Source organism: Bidens hawaiensis, unplaced genomic scaffold (genome assembly GCF_021521415.1).
Source record: "Bidens hawaiensis isolate Kalapana, Puna unplaced genomic scaffold, B.hawaiensis_p1.1 tig00026038_1, whole genome shotgun sequence".
NCBI classification, from domain to species: Eukaryota; Viridiplantae; Streptophyta; class Magnoliopsida; order Asterales; family Asteraceae; genus Bidens; species Bidens hawaiensis.
In genome coordinates, this window is record NW_027494196.1 from 27,684 (window position 1) to 45,613 (window position 17,930).

A 17,930-nucleotide genomic window follows, 5' to 3' on the forward strand; every position below is an offset into this window, starting at 1 on the left:
TGGAAGAAGAGAAGAAGGATAAGAAGTGGGTCAATGTCAAATGACCCAGTAATCAGTTGTGGAACTCCAAGGATTAGAAGCAGAAAATGTGGGAGAAGAGATCGTGTAAAACCTGCGGAAAGATGCATGGTGGCGAGTGTAAGTGGGGTAAGAATTCTGATGTTTGTAACAAATGTGGAAAAGCTCATGGTGGAGAATGCAGGATGGGGTCTAATGCGTGCTATAAGTGTGGGAAGGTAGGGCATTATGCCAATGAGTGCAATATGAAGCCAGCATGTTACAAATGTGGCAAGACAGGGCATATGTCGAGGGAGTGCACCGATGGTGAGGCTGGAGGTAGTGGGAAGAAAGATGCTGACCAAGCAAGGCCGAGGACTAGAGCCTACATGCTGACCCAGGAACAAGCTAGGCAGATTCCTGATGTTGTGACTGGTCGTTCTTAGTAAACGATATTTCTGCTTCAGTATTATTTGATTCGGGTGCGAATAGAAGTTTTGTAGCTATGACATTTAGTAAACTAGCTAAAATGAAATGTTGCCATGTGTCTGAAACCTTTATCGTAGAAACCGCTAGTGACACTTCAGTTAAAATAACGAAAATGGTTAAGGACTGTAAGATAGATTTAGAAGGGCATGAGTTTCCTGTTACGTTGTATGTTATGACCTTGGGAGGGTTCGATGTAGTTTTGGGAATGGATTGGTTGTCTGAATATGAAGCTCAGATAGTGTGTAAGAGTAGGGTAATAAAGTTAAAATTCTTGGATGGTAGTGCGGTGACGGTTTATGGTGATAAGGAAAGTTCAGGGCTTAACGTCATCTCGATGATAAAAGCCGAAGGGTTATTAAGACTAGGGTGTGGTGCCTACCTGGCGTATGTTGTCAACGCTACGGCCGAGATGAAAGAAATGAAAGATGTTCCTATCGTGCGCGACTACCCAGAAGTATTCCCTGAGGATCTTCCGGGGTTTCCACCGGAGCGAGAGATAGAATTCCAGATAGATTTAATACCAGGATCCCAGCCCGTCGCGAAGGCACCTTACCGTCTAGCGCCGTCAGAGATGAAAGAACTGATGACCCAGCTGGAATAACTCCTTTACAAGGGTTTTATCAGACCAAGTGTTTCCCCGTGGGGCGCACCTGTGCTATTTGTGAAGAAGAAGGATGGAAGTATGAGAATGTGTATAGACTATCGCGAGTTGAACAAACTTACGGTGAAGAATAGATATCCTTTGCAAAGGATTGATGATCTATTGGTGCATGATGCCAGTAGTTCATTTATCTTGTGTTTATTTGTGTCTGTAATCGTTACATTGTTCGTATTGTGTTGAACGTGTTAAGTTTAATTTAGTGTTTAACAAACTTGGGTTAGCGAAGTTAGGACAAATTCGCCTAGTATGTTAGGCGAAGTTGTCGTATTATTAATACCCTAACTTCGGCTCATTTAGACCAGACTTGACGGCTGTGTTTTAGTGACACTCTGGTGTTACGTGTTTGGTTCTTGGTTATTGTCTTTGCAATATAACAAGTATTCCTTTATATTCGTGTGTTTACGTGCGATTTACGTGTTCATCGTGTTTGCACTCGTATTGTATACGTAGGGGATTCCGCACCCTCGTGTTACGAGGTACTCCTGTGTAGATCCGGCTGGGAACCTACAATTGGTATCAGAGCATTTTGCTCGTGATTGTGTGGTTCGGGGTTGTCACACGAGTGTTAAAATTGTTTCATTAGACTTTTCACGGAATCATTTTACGTTGAAACACCGTTCTTTTGCTCGTTTCTCATCAATATACATCAATCGCTCCCTCCCATTACTCCTACAACCCTCTAGATCAACAAAATCAGACTGAAAACGTAAGCCGTTCTTCCAGCGAAGTTGCCGTCACTAAATTTAGGGTTTGAGCGAAGATATAGTTATCAGCGAAGTTAGTAATACAGCGAAGTTGATAACATAGCGAAGTTGAGTATCGGCGAAGTTATATTTAGGTGAAGTTATTGATATAGCGAAGTTGGGGGCAAGCGAAGTTATCCTATAGCGAAGTTCTAGTAACTTCGCTGTTCACTGTTCATAGAATATAGTGTTTGGATTCTAGGTCTCGTTTCGTTCAAGTATGACTTCAGTAAACATCACAGAACTGGTAAAGATGGAAGTTGAAGCTGGTTCAGCAACTAAAGCTCCAAAACTTCTGAAAGGAACTGAGTTTGTTGCATGGAAAGATAGGTTTGAACAATATGTGAAGTATCAAGATGCAAAAATGTGGGTCTGCATTCAAGATGGGTACATCCCTCCAACAGCTATGTTTGGAGGTCGGGAGCAGCTTAAGAAGTACAATAAGATGGAGGATGATGAAAAGAAAATGTATGAGGCTGAAAGTAAAGCATTAGCTGCAATCACCATGGCAGTACCTCAAGAGATTCTTCATACTTTCAGAAAGTACAAATCTGCCAGAGAATTATGGGAAGCATTAGAGAATCGATATGAAGGTAATGTTGGATTCGTAACTCAAAGTCGAAGTTGTTAAAAACTCAATTCTCTGTGTTCAAAGGATTTAAGAATGAGTCACTTAATGACATCATCACAAGATACTATCACTTGATGACAAAACTGAATAACTACTCCTTGAAGTACTCTGAGCCTGAAATTGTAGAAAAGCTTCTGGATGCTCTCCCACCAAAATGGGATATATACACAGTTTTGATGAGAGAAGATAAAGAGTTTGAAACTTTTGATTTAGAAACGGTGGTCAATAAGTTACGTAATTATGAGCTAAATATGATAAGGAAAGAGACCCCTACTGATCAGGTTCAGGATCCGGGAATGTATGGTGCAAAAGGGGCTCCAAACTCAAGCTCTAAATCAGAATCAACTGCCTATTACTCAGGAGGTGAACCAAACTCCACTCAAGATGGTCATGTGGTGAAGAATATGGATGGGGGCATATGCTTTGTAGCGGGTTGAAGTAGCTCGTCAAAACCTCAATCCTCAGCTGGTAACTCCTCAGCCAATGCCTCTAACAAGAATTACTCACAGATGCCTGTGAGTGTGAAATCAGCTGAACAACAGTTTGCTCTTTATGCCTCTTTCATCGCCTCATATGAGAACTACATCAAGGGAAAGATAGTTGACCCTTCAACCTTGGATGAGGATTATGACCAGATAGATGTTGATGACATGGAAGAAATGAATCTGCAGTGGTAAATGGCAATGATTGTAAGAAGGGTGAAAAGGTTTATGAAGAAGACTGGTAGAAAATTAATTGGAGAGAGACCGGGGTTCGACAAGTCAAAGGTTCGCTGCTACAACTGTCAACCGAATGGACACTTTGCTAGAGAGTGTACAAATGAAAGAGTCAAACGAAGTCAGAACAAGCATACACAACAGAATGGAGGTGGTAATGAAATTAAAGCTATGGTGTCTCAACAGAACGGTGGGTATAACTGGAATATACAAGTTGAGGAGGTGATTGAACAAGCAAATCTGGTATACATAGAGAGTGGAAGATGTGACAAAGAGTCAGCGGAGAATCAAGCATACATGGCAGAAATGAACGATCAGCTCTCAGAGGTATGTTCGGAATCTCAGTGTGAACAATGTGAGAAATTGTCTGAACAATTAAATGCTTTAACTGATCAGTATGTTAACTTGGATAAAGAATTAAAAACGTTAAAATAGGAGCATCACTTTTCTAAAAATAAAGAAAATAGTTTCTCTGTAAAATAAAAGCTAGTGAAAAAGATATAAGAAGCCTTAAGGCCACACTTGCTGAGAAAATCCAAGTAATCGATTTAAGCTATGAAGTCGTGGAAGAAAAGACTAAAATTATAGCTGAAAAGGATAAACATATAGCTGATTACCAAGTAAAAGTGGTGGAATTAAATAGGAAGCTTGAACAGTTTAGGAATTCATCCATGATGCTTGATTATGCCCTAAGTGTTCAACGTTCCCCTATCAACAAAGGGGGAATTGGATATAATGAGGTTCCACCACCTTTCAATAATAATTATACTTATAATCCTTGTAATCAGCCATCTGAGAGTCTTGAAACTGATCAGACTGTAACGGGTAATGTGAACGTCAACACGGTACCCGTTACAGTCAATAAAAGCAATACTAACGTTAATACTAATGTTAGTAACAAAACTGGTCAGACAAGTTCTCCTGTCACAAGTCAAGGTTCAAATTCCGTCAACTCTGATGATGAAGTTGTGTTACTCAAACGGGGGGAGAGTTATGTTTTTGATGAAAAAAAATCTTCTTTAAACCCTTTCGTTCCCCCCTATGTTAGACAACCTGTCAGTAACACAGCCTCATCTTCTGCTACAACTTCTGAAACGAATGTTCGGACGGACACTAGTTGTCTCAACAGGAGTTGTTTTAGGTGTAACAAGATGGGACACCTGGTCAATGACTGTCCTCTGAAAAGGAGAAATTCTAGAAATATGAGGCCAACTAAACTGAGAATAAAACGCACTTTAAAACTCATGCTGGTAATAATAATAATGCCTCCGACTTTAATCGTTGGAAAAATTCAAGTTTTCAAAGAAACCAACCTCAATTTTACAAACGAAACCACAGATCAGGTAATTTTGAATACAAGAATGCTAGAAACTCAATAATATTTAATTGGCCTCATAACAAATTTTCTAGATATCCTCCATTCAGCTCAAATAGAAACTTTCCTCAACGGAACTTTGGGCAGCCGAGGAGTTGGATACCGTTTAATCGATTTGATCAACCCAAGACCAACAGGTCTTGGGTACCTCCCTTTTAATTTTTTTCTTTAATTGTGCAGGAACAGTCGAACAGGGATGTGAACAACATGTGGGTTGTCGAAAGTGGCTGTTCCCGGCACATTACAGGTAACAAGAAATTGTTACGTGATTGGAAAACTGTTCAAGGAGGAAGGGTTAATTTTGCAGGAAAGAGTGGAGGAAAAATTACTGGAATCGGTATGGTTACAAATGGAAGAATAAAGTTGGAGAAGGTAAATTTCGTGGAAGAGTTGAAGCACAATCTCTTGAATGTCTCTCAAATATGTGACAAAGAGTACACTGTACACTTTACGAAAGATGATGCACTCGTGCTCTATCCTAGTTTTAAGATTCCTGAAACCTGGATTGTGATGAAAGCACCAAGAGAGAAGAACACATATGTAATGGACATGCGGTTAACAGAGATGGCGACTGAATAATCATGTCTACTGTCAAAAGCATCAGAGTCTGAGTCGGAACTGTGGCACCGTAGAATGGTTCATATCCGTCTTCGAAAGATGAATTATATGGTGACGAATGGACTGGTACTGGGAGTTCCTTTAAAAAGTTTCAACTTTGAAGATCAATGCGTGTCATGCAAGAAAGGAAAGCAGCACAAGAAACCACATCACTCCAAAAGGGTTAACTCAATTGTCACTATTCTGGATTTGCTTCACATGGATCTGTTTGGTCCCGTAAATGTCAAAAGTCTAGGTGGCACGTCATATTGCTTGGTTGTGATTGATGATTACTCGCGTTACTCATGGGTCTATTTTCTGAAGACAAAAGATGAGACAGTTCAGTTGGTGATCAACTTGATTACCAAAGTAGAAAATATTGTTGGGGGAAAGGTCAAGTTCATTAGGAGTGACAACGGCACAAAATTCAAGAATTGTCAAATGGAGATGTTTTTTTTTGCAGAAAGGGATTGAACATCAGTTTAGCGCACCATATACTCCGCAACAGAATGGGGTAGCTGAGAGGAAGAACATAACTCTAATTGAAGGAGCCAGGACTATGCTGGCAGACGCTAAACTTCCCATGGTGTTCTAGGCTGAGGCTGTTGCCACAGCCTGCTATATCCTTAATCGTGTTTTAACTGTTAAAATATTGAATATAACTTGTTATGAAATTATGCATGGTAGAAAGCCTAACCTGAAAGGTCTTGAACCTTTTGGGTCCCCATGTTCGATTTTAAAGACTAACTCAAAGTTCGGTGAGAAGGCTGACGAGGGTATTCTCGTAGGCTACGTTGTTGGGACACCCAACAAAAGAGTCTTTAACCTATCGAACAACAGGGTTGAGGTGGTCTGTAACACTGACATTACTAGTTATAAACCACCAAAGCCAAGCATGGGACCGGTAGAGGCTTAGACTATGATAAGTTATTTAAATCTTTTAATTTTCCTTACTTGGATTTTGAAGGGACAGAAGAAAGAATGGCCACTCAAATGCTATTCGATGAAGAAGAGACCGTCATACATCGTCCAGAATGTAGAGAAAAGCACACTACCACTCCAAATGGCGTTGAATCGCCTGCTGTCTCAAATGAAGAAGATTTTTTCAATCCGTTTCATACAAAACACAACTTAGATGAACTCTCTTCAAATCTTGAAGAAAACTTACAAGTAGATCCCGTTCAAACTTCTAAGATCCACAAGGATCATCCCCTGGAGAATGTGATCGGTAACCCTTCTGATGGTGTGCGAACCAGAAGAAGTGTGGAGGAAAACACTTGTGTGTATGCAAGAATTAGAGACACTGGTATTATGAATGAATGCTTGTATGCCTGCTTCATCAGTGAGATTGAACCAAAGAACTATCAGATGGCTTTAAAGGATAGCTCGTGGGTAGAAGCCATGCAAGAAGAACGGGCACAGTTTGATAAAATGGAAGTATGGCAGTTGGTTGAAAAACCACAAGATGTGACTGCCATCGGTACTAAGTGGGTTTTCAAATGCAAGAGAGATGAGAAAGGGGTAATCATCGTAAAAAGGCAAGATTAGTTGTCAAAGGGTTCAACCAACAGGAAGGGATAGACTGCAATGAAGTATTTGCTCCTGTGGCAAGAATGGAGGCAATCCGACTGTTCCTGGCCTTTGCTGCACAAAAAGAGATGAAAGTGTTTCAGTTGGATGTTAAAAGTGTGTTTCTTAATGGAAAAGTCGATGAAGTGGTATATGTCGAGCAACCTCCGGGTTTCCCTGACCCAGTCTTTCCTGATAATGTGTACAAGCTCAGCAAAGCATTATATGGCCTACATCAGGCCCCACGAGCTTGGTACGAAACTTTGTCAGATTACTTGCTGGAAAATGAATTTGTGAGAGGGAAGATCGACAGTACTTTGTTTGTAAAGTGGAATGGGAGTGATTTTCTTCTTGTCCAAGTCTCTGTGGACGACATCATCTTTGCTACCTCAAAAATCTCTATGTGTCAGGAGTTTGAAACAGTCATGAAGAAAAGGTTTGAGATGAGCGCCATGGGGGAATTAACTTTCTTTTTGGGTTTACAGGTAGATTAGAAGAAGGATGGCATGTTCATTCATCAAACTAAATGTGTCCACGATGTCCTCAAGCGTTTTAAGATGGACGACTCCACCCCGTTTTACACTCCAATCAGTGTGAATCACAAACTGGGTGCTGATTTAGAAAGTGATGACGATGTGGATACCATTCAGTATCGAGCAATTGTAGGTTCTTTAATGTATTTAACTACTTCTAGACCTGATATTATGTTTGCAGTTTGTCTTTGTGCTCGTTTTCAGGCGAACCCCAAGGAATCACACATGAAGGGAGTGAAGAGGATTTTGCTGTATATTAAAGGAAAGCCCAAGTTGGGTCACTGGTACCCAAAAGGAGGAGATCTGGAACTGGTAGCGTACCCAAAAGGAGGAGATCTGGAACTGGTAGCGTACCCAAAAGGAGGAGATCTGGAACTGGTAGCATACACCGACTCCGACTATGGAGGATGCAATCAGAACAGGAAATCAACAACAGGTGGCAGTCAGTTTCTTGGATGAAGATTGGTGTCATGGCAGTGCAAGAAACAAACCTCAGTAGCCATTTCCACCTGCGAAGCAGAATACATGGCAGCATCGAACTGCTGCTCCCAGGTTTTATGGATACAACAACAGATGCGCGATTATGGTCTGAATTTCACTCAAACTCCTATTTGCATTGATAACACTGCTGCAATCTCAGTAACTAACAATCCCGTTAAACATAGTAAAAGTAAACATATTGACATTCGTCATCATTTCATACGGGATTTTGCTGAGAAGAAATTAATTGTGCTTGAAAAGGTTGATTCACTGGATAATTTTGCCAATCTTTTTACAAAAGCGTTTGATCGATCCCGTTTTCAAAACCTTGTTGAGCTTAATGGGATGATCAATCCCGAGTAACCTTGTTTCCCTTGTGTTTTTATTAAAAAAAACATCAATATCGCTGAAAACTATGTCGGTAGCTTAAGTTTGAAGGACATATTCTTGAATATGTTTGGTCATTATATCTACTTGTAGACTATAAGGATAGCCATTAACCTAATAACTGAAAGCGGCCGGGGCGGTTATGATGAGTTTTATTCCTTCGCTGAAAATTATGTCGATTATACTTAGTCGGAGGGACACATATGTGGTTGGTCCTGCTAATCCACTGGATCTTTAGGATAGCCGTTTATCTAAAGACTTTGAATTGATCAGGGCGTCTGAATTTAAATTTTTTTTAGGGAAATGATATACTTTTTCAGTCCATTACTTCGCAAGAAGTTTCAAAATTGATGTTAATATGAAAATTGATCCAACCTTGGAAAGTGATAGTTGAACTGATTTTGGGTGCCTAACCGGTGAAGTTATTAGGCCTAAAAGACTCTAGAACAGTCATTGTATGGTATGGTAGCTTTCTATGATGCGTAAAAGTAGAAGTGATACAAACTAAACTTACTCGGTTTACTGTGGAGAGTCATTTTAAAATGTGCATGTCTCCACATATATCTCTCCGAATGATAGGTAGAAAAGTGATTACCCAGTCATACACGAACCCGTGAGTGTCTTGATCCCCCGCGAAGATTGTGTTAGTTATCTGCAGTGATCCAGATTCGGGACTTGCAGGCATTCGTTATAGTTTAAAAAAAATTACTAAGTTCATCGAGTCACAAATATCAAAGATATAGCTTCAACTGAGTCTTGTGAAAGCAATTTGAAGAGACGTCTTGTGCATAATGATTAATCAGACACTACGGGTCGAAGTCAAATTGGGGTGATCTGGGGAAAGCCAAATACGCCTTGAGAATAGATAGTAGGCATCACAGTTTCTCAAGTGATGTCCATCTAAATTTTGAGCTTAATTGAACTTAATCCGTATCACAGAAGCAATGAAAACCATAATAAGTTTTATACCTGCCTACAACCTGTTTCTCTATGTCATAATAACGTTGAACAGGGATCTGTGTGACAGCCTCTTAATCAGTATGATTCCTGTTCGGATATTTTCTAAAAACATGCTGGGTATCTGCACGACTGAAATTTGATCTCGTTCTTTTATTTAACCTTTTATATGTAGTTTGTCTTATGTTTTTTCTCATAAAATTCTTGGTTACTCGTTTTTGATCTTTTAGTTAAACATTAACTACACTACGGCGAAGTTGTTTTCCAGGGGAACTTACATCCCTGGCGAACTTAACTAAGGGGCGAAGTTATATTAACTTCGCCGCTGGGTTTTCTGTTTTAGTATAAATGGCAACAATAGTCAAACTTTGGTCAAACCTTGTTCATCTTAAACCCTAGGCGAATTACTCTCTGAATCAATATCATCTATTTCTGATTCTCGTCTGCTTTCAAGGTCATTTACAGTCCTTTGTTACATAATTAATATCATATACGTGTTATCTATGTGCGTAATGTCGGTTTTTAAATTGTTCTTCTTGTGAAACCCTTCGGCACTGATTATATTTGGGGGAGAGGCTGTTTTGATGATAACTGGTTATTCATAACCTCAATCGCACCTTTATCTTCCTTCGATCAGCCTTTGATCGTCCTAAATTTTGATAAATCAAGTGTTTTGATTTATCAGTTCGGAAGGGGCGAAGTTGGGCAGGGGCGAAGTTAACTCTAACTTCGCTCTCTTTAGCAAGCGAAGTTATATGTCCAGCTAAGTTAACCACTATGCTACATCTTAACTTCACTATTGGTATAACAGCGAAGTTAAGAACTGTTGCTTCAGAGATCTAACTTTGCCCGATTGTGTTGTTCAGGTATGGCTGTTGTGGCTGGTGCTGGTGGTACGGGTGGTGATGAAGGTGGAGATGACAAAAGGCAATTCTTTCCGGGTCACAATATGTATATTACTTTGGATCCGGATGGTCGTGGAACTGATGACTTTCGTGAGATCATCTCGTTTCTCATTCGCTCACGTATCTTTCATGCCATTACAACTACTCTACCGATATCTCCACCGAACATTGAAGATTTCTGGAGGACAGTTGAATATGACTGTCGTGTTGAACCTCCAGTGATGCGTGCTACTGTGAACAATCAAGTCGTACAGTTCTCGGCTAATAAGATCAGGGAAGCCTTACAGTTCGGGGTTGAAACCACTGAGGATCCTACTGAGTTTTCAGCTTCTTTCAGGACTGGAGCGTTTCTTCGTATGGTTATTCAGGTCCGTTGGACGATTCTCAAAGGAGAAAGGGGTTTCTATTGAATCAGTGGCGTTTCTTGATGCACGTGATGATTGTGTGCTTGTCTGGTCGCAAGGCTGGTACAGATGGTATGGGTGCGACTATGCAATCAGCAATGGCTGCACTGACTTAGAACAAGCCTTATAGTTTCAGTCAGATGGTATTTTATGAGATCGATCATCAGCGACGTGCATTGGCACGGGAACGGTTCTTTATGTACTCAAGATACTTACAGATGATTCTCAATCATGTTGCTCCTAATCTGCCACAACGTCGTCCTATCTCCTATGTTGAAAGTTTAAGCAAGAGGATTTTTGCACAATGTAGGTCATTCAGCGCGCGAAGCAAGCCTGAACTTAGGCCAAGGCACACAACACTCTTTGGGTACTTAGTGAATCCTGCTTATGTTGCTCCTCCAGAAGATGAATTTAATGATCCAGCACCGCAACATGTTGATATCCCTCAACCACCTCATGTGGTTCAACCACCACCCGTGGAACAACAAGCACCACTTGTTGACCCTGTTGCAGCTCCCGAAGAACAAGTTGATCTTGAAGTTGCCTTTGGAGGGAAAGGTTTCTTTGATATGGAAAGGGTTGATCCTGCTGCTGAAGTTCAAGCCTCAGTGATTGATGTTTATGGTGTACATGTTTCTATGGTCGGTTCATCTGTGGGCCTGTCTGTTGCCTCTGTGGAGGATTCTGAGGGAACTATATCTGATTCTTCCACTGATGACGTTGTTGAAGCACAACGAGTTCTTGCTAGACAAGAAAGAATCCAAGGTAAACGAAAGAAAGACTCAGATGATAGTGAATCAGACTATGAGGATGAGATATATCGGTTTGTACGAAGATCAAAGAAGGCAAAAGTTGGTGAAAGTTCACGAGTGGTCCATTTTTCTCCACCATCGTTATCTGGTATGAGTATGTTACCTGCTTCTTCGGCTGTTCTAGTGCCGGTGACCTCAAGTGTACCTTTGGTGCCCGTATCTTCACCATCTAGTATAGCTCCATCTTCGTTCTAAGTGTCAGCACCGGAGATTGTTTCTTTGCCACCCCCTACTATTACTCCGTCAGAAGTGGTCGCTAGGTTTGTTGAGTCCACATTGGTAGCTACTACCGGGTCGGCTGTTTATATTTCACCCACAGCTGCTATACGGCCGACATCTGATATTCCTGTAAGCTTGGAAATTCCACCACCATTTGCTCAGGATACTTCTCACATGAACTTTGATTTTGATTCAAATTTGTCTGATTCTGAGAGGATTGGGGCTCTTGAAAGGGTGGTTGCTGAACAGTCGAAGGTAAATTTCATTCAGACTCAGGCTATTAATCGTCTGGTGGCAGATAATCAACTTCAGACTGCACTTCTTGTTGAGCATGGTAAGTTGTTTGATCAGCTGAAGCAGTTCTTAGCATCTCAGGGGGAGTTGAGTTGCAAAGGTGATGAGTTAAGGAAGAAGAAAAGACAGGACAGAGATGATGATCCCAATGCATCGAAAGATGCAGATGGTGAGCTGCCAAGAACTGAACAAACTCTTGGAGCCTCCATATCTCAAGGGGAGTCTGCTGGTCCATCGAGCAGTGCAAGTGATGAGACAATGGTTGTTGATGATGATAATGAGTTGGGTGATGATGTGCTGACTGTTAGTGAGATTGAGAAAATTGGTGAAGAGATAGAGATCGATACTGGATTAGAGGAAGGAGAGATAGTTGATGATAGTGTTGAGCATGATATTCCAAGTGTTGATCAAGAAAATGTGGTTCAAGATGAAAATGTGTCAGGTGATTCTGAGTGGGAGGAGCAGCCTAGGTGGAAAGCAGGTTATGCTCAGTGGTTTTTCAAGACTAAGAAGCCAATGGTACCCGCGATGTTCAAGAAAAGTTACAATATCAAGGGTTATACTGAATCGAAGAAAGGTATTATTTGCTGGTTGTATGATGAACATTTAAAATTGTTTGTGATAAAGCGATATGATAGGGTTCAATATTTTCCTAAGGCATTGAGATCGTTTAACACTTTTCCTGAGTGTGAAGTGAGATTTGGCTCGGTTGAGATTGATAAATAGAAGTGATGATGATTTTGCAAGATGGATTGGAAAGATCGTGTGGAAGGAAAGCGTGAAAGAGAAAAAGTTTGAGCATCTGAAGCCTCAAAAGGGGAAGCTGATTGAAGATAAAGAACGTGGTATGTGGGCTGATGGCAAGCCCTGGATGGTGATGAATTTCAAGTCGATTCGTTGTTTGAAAGAGGTTCCTATGAAGCTAATGCCCCAGGATGTGTTGAAGGATCTCAAGTGGTGGTATGTTGATTGTCAAACCGCTGAAGCTGTGATGGAAGATGAAGACAAACAGGAGATCCTGAGAGTGTATGATCCAATGCAATTGGTTAATTTGTCTCAAGCTGACTTGCAGGTACTCAATGACAAGAAGATTTTTTATATAGCTGCGTGGAAAGGTGAAGCAAAGAAGTACCAGAGGGTGGTCTCTGTCTGTGTGAGACAGGGCGTTCATGCTAGAAGATGGTGAGTACGTGATTTTTGGATTACAAGACACGAGAAAGATGTAAGAGATATGAAGCTATTGCCAAGGGGGAGTCTGTTGGTGCATGATGCCAGTAGTTCATTTATCTTGTGTTTATTTGTGTTTGTAATCGTTACACTGTTCGTATTGTGTTGAACGTGTTAAGTTTGATTTAGTGTTTAGCGAACTTGGGTTAGCGAAGTTAGGACAACTTCGCCTAGTATGTTAGGCGAAGTTATCATATTATTAATACCCTAACTTCGGCTCATTTAGACCAGACTTAACGGCTGTGTTTTAGTGACACTCTAATGTTACGTGTTTGGTTCTTGGTTATTGTCTTTGCAATATAACAAGTATTCCTTTATATTTGTGTGTTTACGTGTGATTTACGTGTTCATCGTGTTAGCACTCGTATCGTATAAGTAGGGGATTCCGCACGCTCGTGTTATGAGATACTCCTGTGTAGATCCGGCTGGGAACCTACATGATATGTTCAATCAACTGTAAGGTTCAAGTTGGTTCTCACGAATAGATCTCAGATCAGGCTATCATCAGTTAAACGTGAAAGAGGCAGACATCCCTAAAACAGCGTTTCGGACACGGTATGGGCTCTACGAGTTCCTCGTAATGTCATTCGGTCTAACGAATGCGCCCGCAGAATTTATGGACATGATGAATAGGGTGTGTCGACCTATGTTGGATAAATCGGTGATCATCTTCATTGATGACATATTGATTTATTCAAAGAACGAGACTGATCATGCTAAGTATTTGAGAGAGGTATTGGAGACTCTGAAGGAAGAGAAGTTGTATGCTAAGTTTTCGAAATGCGCATTCTGGTTGCGAGAAGTGCAATTTCTAGGTCACGTGATTAATCCTGAAGGGATTATGGTGGACCCCGCTAAGATTGAAGCAATAACAAATTGGAAGACTCCACAGAATCCAACTGATATACGGAGCTTCTTAGGGTTAGCTGGCTACTATAGGAGATTCATCGAAGGTTTCTCCAAGATAGCCGCACCGTTGACCAGTATGGCTCGAAAGACGGTAGTATTCAGTTGGGGTAAGTTTTAAGAAGAAGCTTTTGAATAATTAAAGAAGAGACTCACACAAGCTCCAATCCTTGCTTTACCCGATGGTGACGAGGATTTGGTTGTTTGTACCGATGCTTCGGATAGTGGGTTGGGTTGCGTTTTGATGCAACAAGGAGAGGTGATAGCTTACGCGTCTAGACAGTTGAAGGCCCATGAGATACTTATCCAACGCATGATTTAGATCTAGCAGCTGTAGTTCATGCTCTTAAGATATGGAGGAACTACCTGTATGGTACTAAGTGTACCATTTACACAGATCATAAGAGTTTAAAATATTTCTTCGAACAGAAGGAGTTGAATATGAGACAGATGAGATGGTTGGAGTTGATTAAAGATTACGACTGCGACATCAAGTACTATCCTGGCAAAGCTAATGTGGTCGCCGACGCGCTAAGTCGTAATAATGAGGAAGTCATTGCAAAAGTAAAGTCAAACCAGCTGATTATGAATTCAAGTCTTTTTGAAGAAATCATCAAAGTGCAGTCAGAGGTGTTAGTAGACGAGAAGTTAGTAAAGAAAGAAAGAGTTTATGACCAGCAAGATGAATTGATGGAAAACACTCATGGATTTAAGACTTGGTTTAACCGTATGTGGATCCCACACCATGGAGATCTCAGAGGTCGAATCTTAGATGAAGCCCATAAGTCAAGATACTCGATTCATCCTGAAACTACAAAGATGTATCAAGATTTGAAAAGGGACTACTGGTGGCTAGGAATGAAGAACGATGTGGTAGATTATATTATTAAGTGCTTAACTTGTTTACAAGTCAAAGCCGAACATCAGAAGCCGTATGGAAAGATGCAGCCTTTTGAGATACCTGAATGGAAATGGGAACACATCACTATGGATTTAATAACCAAGCTACCTCATACAACTAAGCAACATGATACCATCTGGGTGATTGTGGACCGTTTGACCAAGAGTGCTCACTTTATGCCCATACGAGAGGCTATCTCGTCAGAATCATTAGCAAACTTGTTCATCAAAGAGGTTGTGGCTAAGCACGGAGTACCGTTATCGATCGTGTCAGATAGAGATACTCGGTTTACTTCGAGGTTTTGGAAGAAGTTCCACGAAGCTATGGGAACGAGATTGAACATCAGTACGACATATCATCCTCAAACAGATGGACAGTATGAGAGGACGATCCAAACCCTTGAGGATATGCTACGTGCTTGTGTTTTAGATTTTGGTGGAAGTTGGGATGATCATCTGCATCGGTCAGAGTTCTCCAATAACAACAGTTACCATTCAAGTATTGGGATGCCACCGTTTGAGATGCTTTATTGTAGACGATGTAGAACCTCGGTTTGTTGGGGAGAGATTGGTCAGAAAGAGATGGGAAGTTTGGAAATTGTACAAGAAACGTCTTCAAAGTTCGATCAGATTAAAGCAAGAATGAAAGCTGCTCAAGACAGACAAAAGTCATATGCTGATAAGCGGCGACGACTGATTGAGTTTAATGTTGGTGACAATGTGATGCTCAAGGTCTCGCCTTGGAAAGGGATTATTCGTTTTAGGAAGAGAGGAAAACTGAGTCCGAGATACATTAGACCGTTTAAGATTGTAGATCGCGTGGGTGAAGTAGCTTACAAGTTGGCTTTACCTGATGAGTTAGAAGGAATTCATTCAACCTTTCATGTTTCCCATCTGAGAAAATGTCTAGCTGATGACACCTCTCACGTGCCATTGATGGAATTGAGGTTGATGAACAACTGAACTACATTTAGCAGCCGATAGAGATTGTTGATCGCAAAGATAAGCAGCTTCGTCACAAGGTTATACCTTTGGTGAAGGTGATATGGAAACATCGCAGAGGATCAGATGCCACTTGGAAAGCTGAGGATGAGATGCGCAAGTTTTACCCTAGTCTGTTTACGTAATAGTTAGGTTTCGGGGACGAAACCTCTTTAAGGAGGGAAGACTTGTAACAACCTAAAATATTCTACTATTAAATAAAGAAAGTAGCGTTTAGTTATCGTGTGTTAATAGCTAATTAATACTAAATAAAGAAAAGATCATGGATTGGGATTAAGTAAGATGGATTGATGGGTAATGGGCTTTAGGTCCATGGGCCTTGGGGGATATAAATATCCTCTTAAACCACCCTAAAACCCTAAATCCTCATTTCTTTCCATCTTAATCTCTACACACTCAAACACACACACACACACACACATACCACCTTACACGGCCGCGAGTAAGGGGAGAGGAACGAGACCAAACGAACGCTAGTTCGTGATTAGATCTTTATTATACAAGATTTAGAGTCCCTAAACAAGCTAACCAAGACCAAAGAACACATAAAGGTATGCCTTTTTACCTTTAAAGTTTATGTTTTTATAAACGTTTAGTCTTGAAACTTAGAACGAGAGTAGATCGGGCATAAATGAAACGTAAAGTAATGAACTTGATGATAAAATGAACCTAATGAATCCATAAGCATGTGCAGCTCGTTTATAAGAAACCCTAAGATCTAGTTATGAACGTTTAAAGTTAAAGGTCCAAACTTTATAAATTTCCCGGTCGTGTTTTATCCAAAATTAGCCATGGGAACGATTTACGTGAAACATTAACATCATATCTAGAGATTTCACGTTAAAACGGAGATGTTTATGGGTTAAAACCAAACCCGTGGCCGTCACTGAACAACTTCGCCTGCAAGAAAGTTCGCTTGCAAGCAGGTTCGCCAGGCAAGTTCGCCTGATATATTCGTTTGCGGATAAGTTCACTAACGTTTAACTTCGCCCTTGATAAGTTCGCTGAGCAAGATCGCTTACGAATAAGTTTGTTTATAAATAAGTTCGCTCATTGGTAAGTTCTCTTACATATCTAAGTTCGCTTATCAATAAGTTCGTTTATATATATATAAGTTCACTCAGCAGCAAGTTCGCTTATATATCTAAGTTCGCTTATCAGTTAAGTTCACTTACATTAAAGCCCTATAAAATATTAAGTAAAAGCAAGCTAGTACTAGACCACTATATTAGATCAGACGAGTATTGATACACGTACCCTATATACAGTTAGCAGAGCACGGTTAAAGAAAGGAATTACGTTGAACGGAGAAAGGAACAGAATCCAGGTAAGTTTCTAGCCCCACCTCCTTGTTATGTTTTCGAGGCTGTGTGCATACTCGATGTGATAGTTAATACACTTACGTTAAGTGGTAAGTGTACGCCCTGTATGAATTATGTATGATGATTGCTTGACGGTGCATGAACGATCTTCGGATATTGCATGGACCATCAAGTGGTAGTTAATGATATGATTGATATATATGATGACTGAATGTTGTATGTATGAATATATATGATGTATAAATGATGTATGAATGATTAAGTATGATGTAAGTATGATATGTTATTGGTACGTGAACACTCTTCGGAGATTGCATGTACTGTTAAGGAAAGTATGTAAAGGAAAAGTATGTTATAGTAGTACGAAACAAAGGGACCAGACCCTAATAATATCTGTGATGTTGGGAACCAGACCCCTAATAATATATGATGTTGGAGACCAGACCATTTATAATATCTGTGATGTTGGGGACCAGACCCTTTATAATATCTGTGATGTTGGGGACCAGACCCTTTATAATATCTGTGATATTAGGGACCAGACCCTTATAATATATGTGAGGTTATAGGGCGGAAGGCTCTTTAAATAGGATGGATAGTTATGTATGAAAGGTAAGTATGAATAATATACACCCCTTCGGGCATGTGTGCAAGTATGTGAACCGATTGTATGTTGTATGATTAACTAAAACTCACTCAGCGTAGCTGACTTTTAGTATGCACGCAGGTGAGTAGAATGAGGCAGCCCGCTTGAGGGGAGGCACATGGCATGGACTTGACGCAGCTGGTATCTCAAGAAATGTT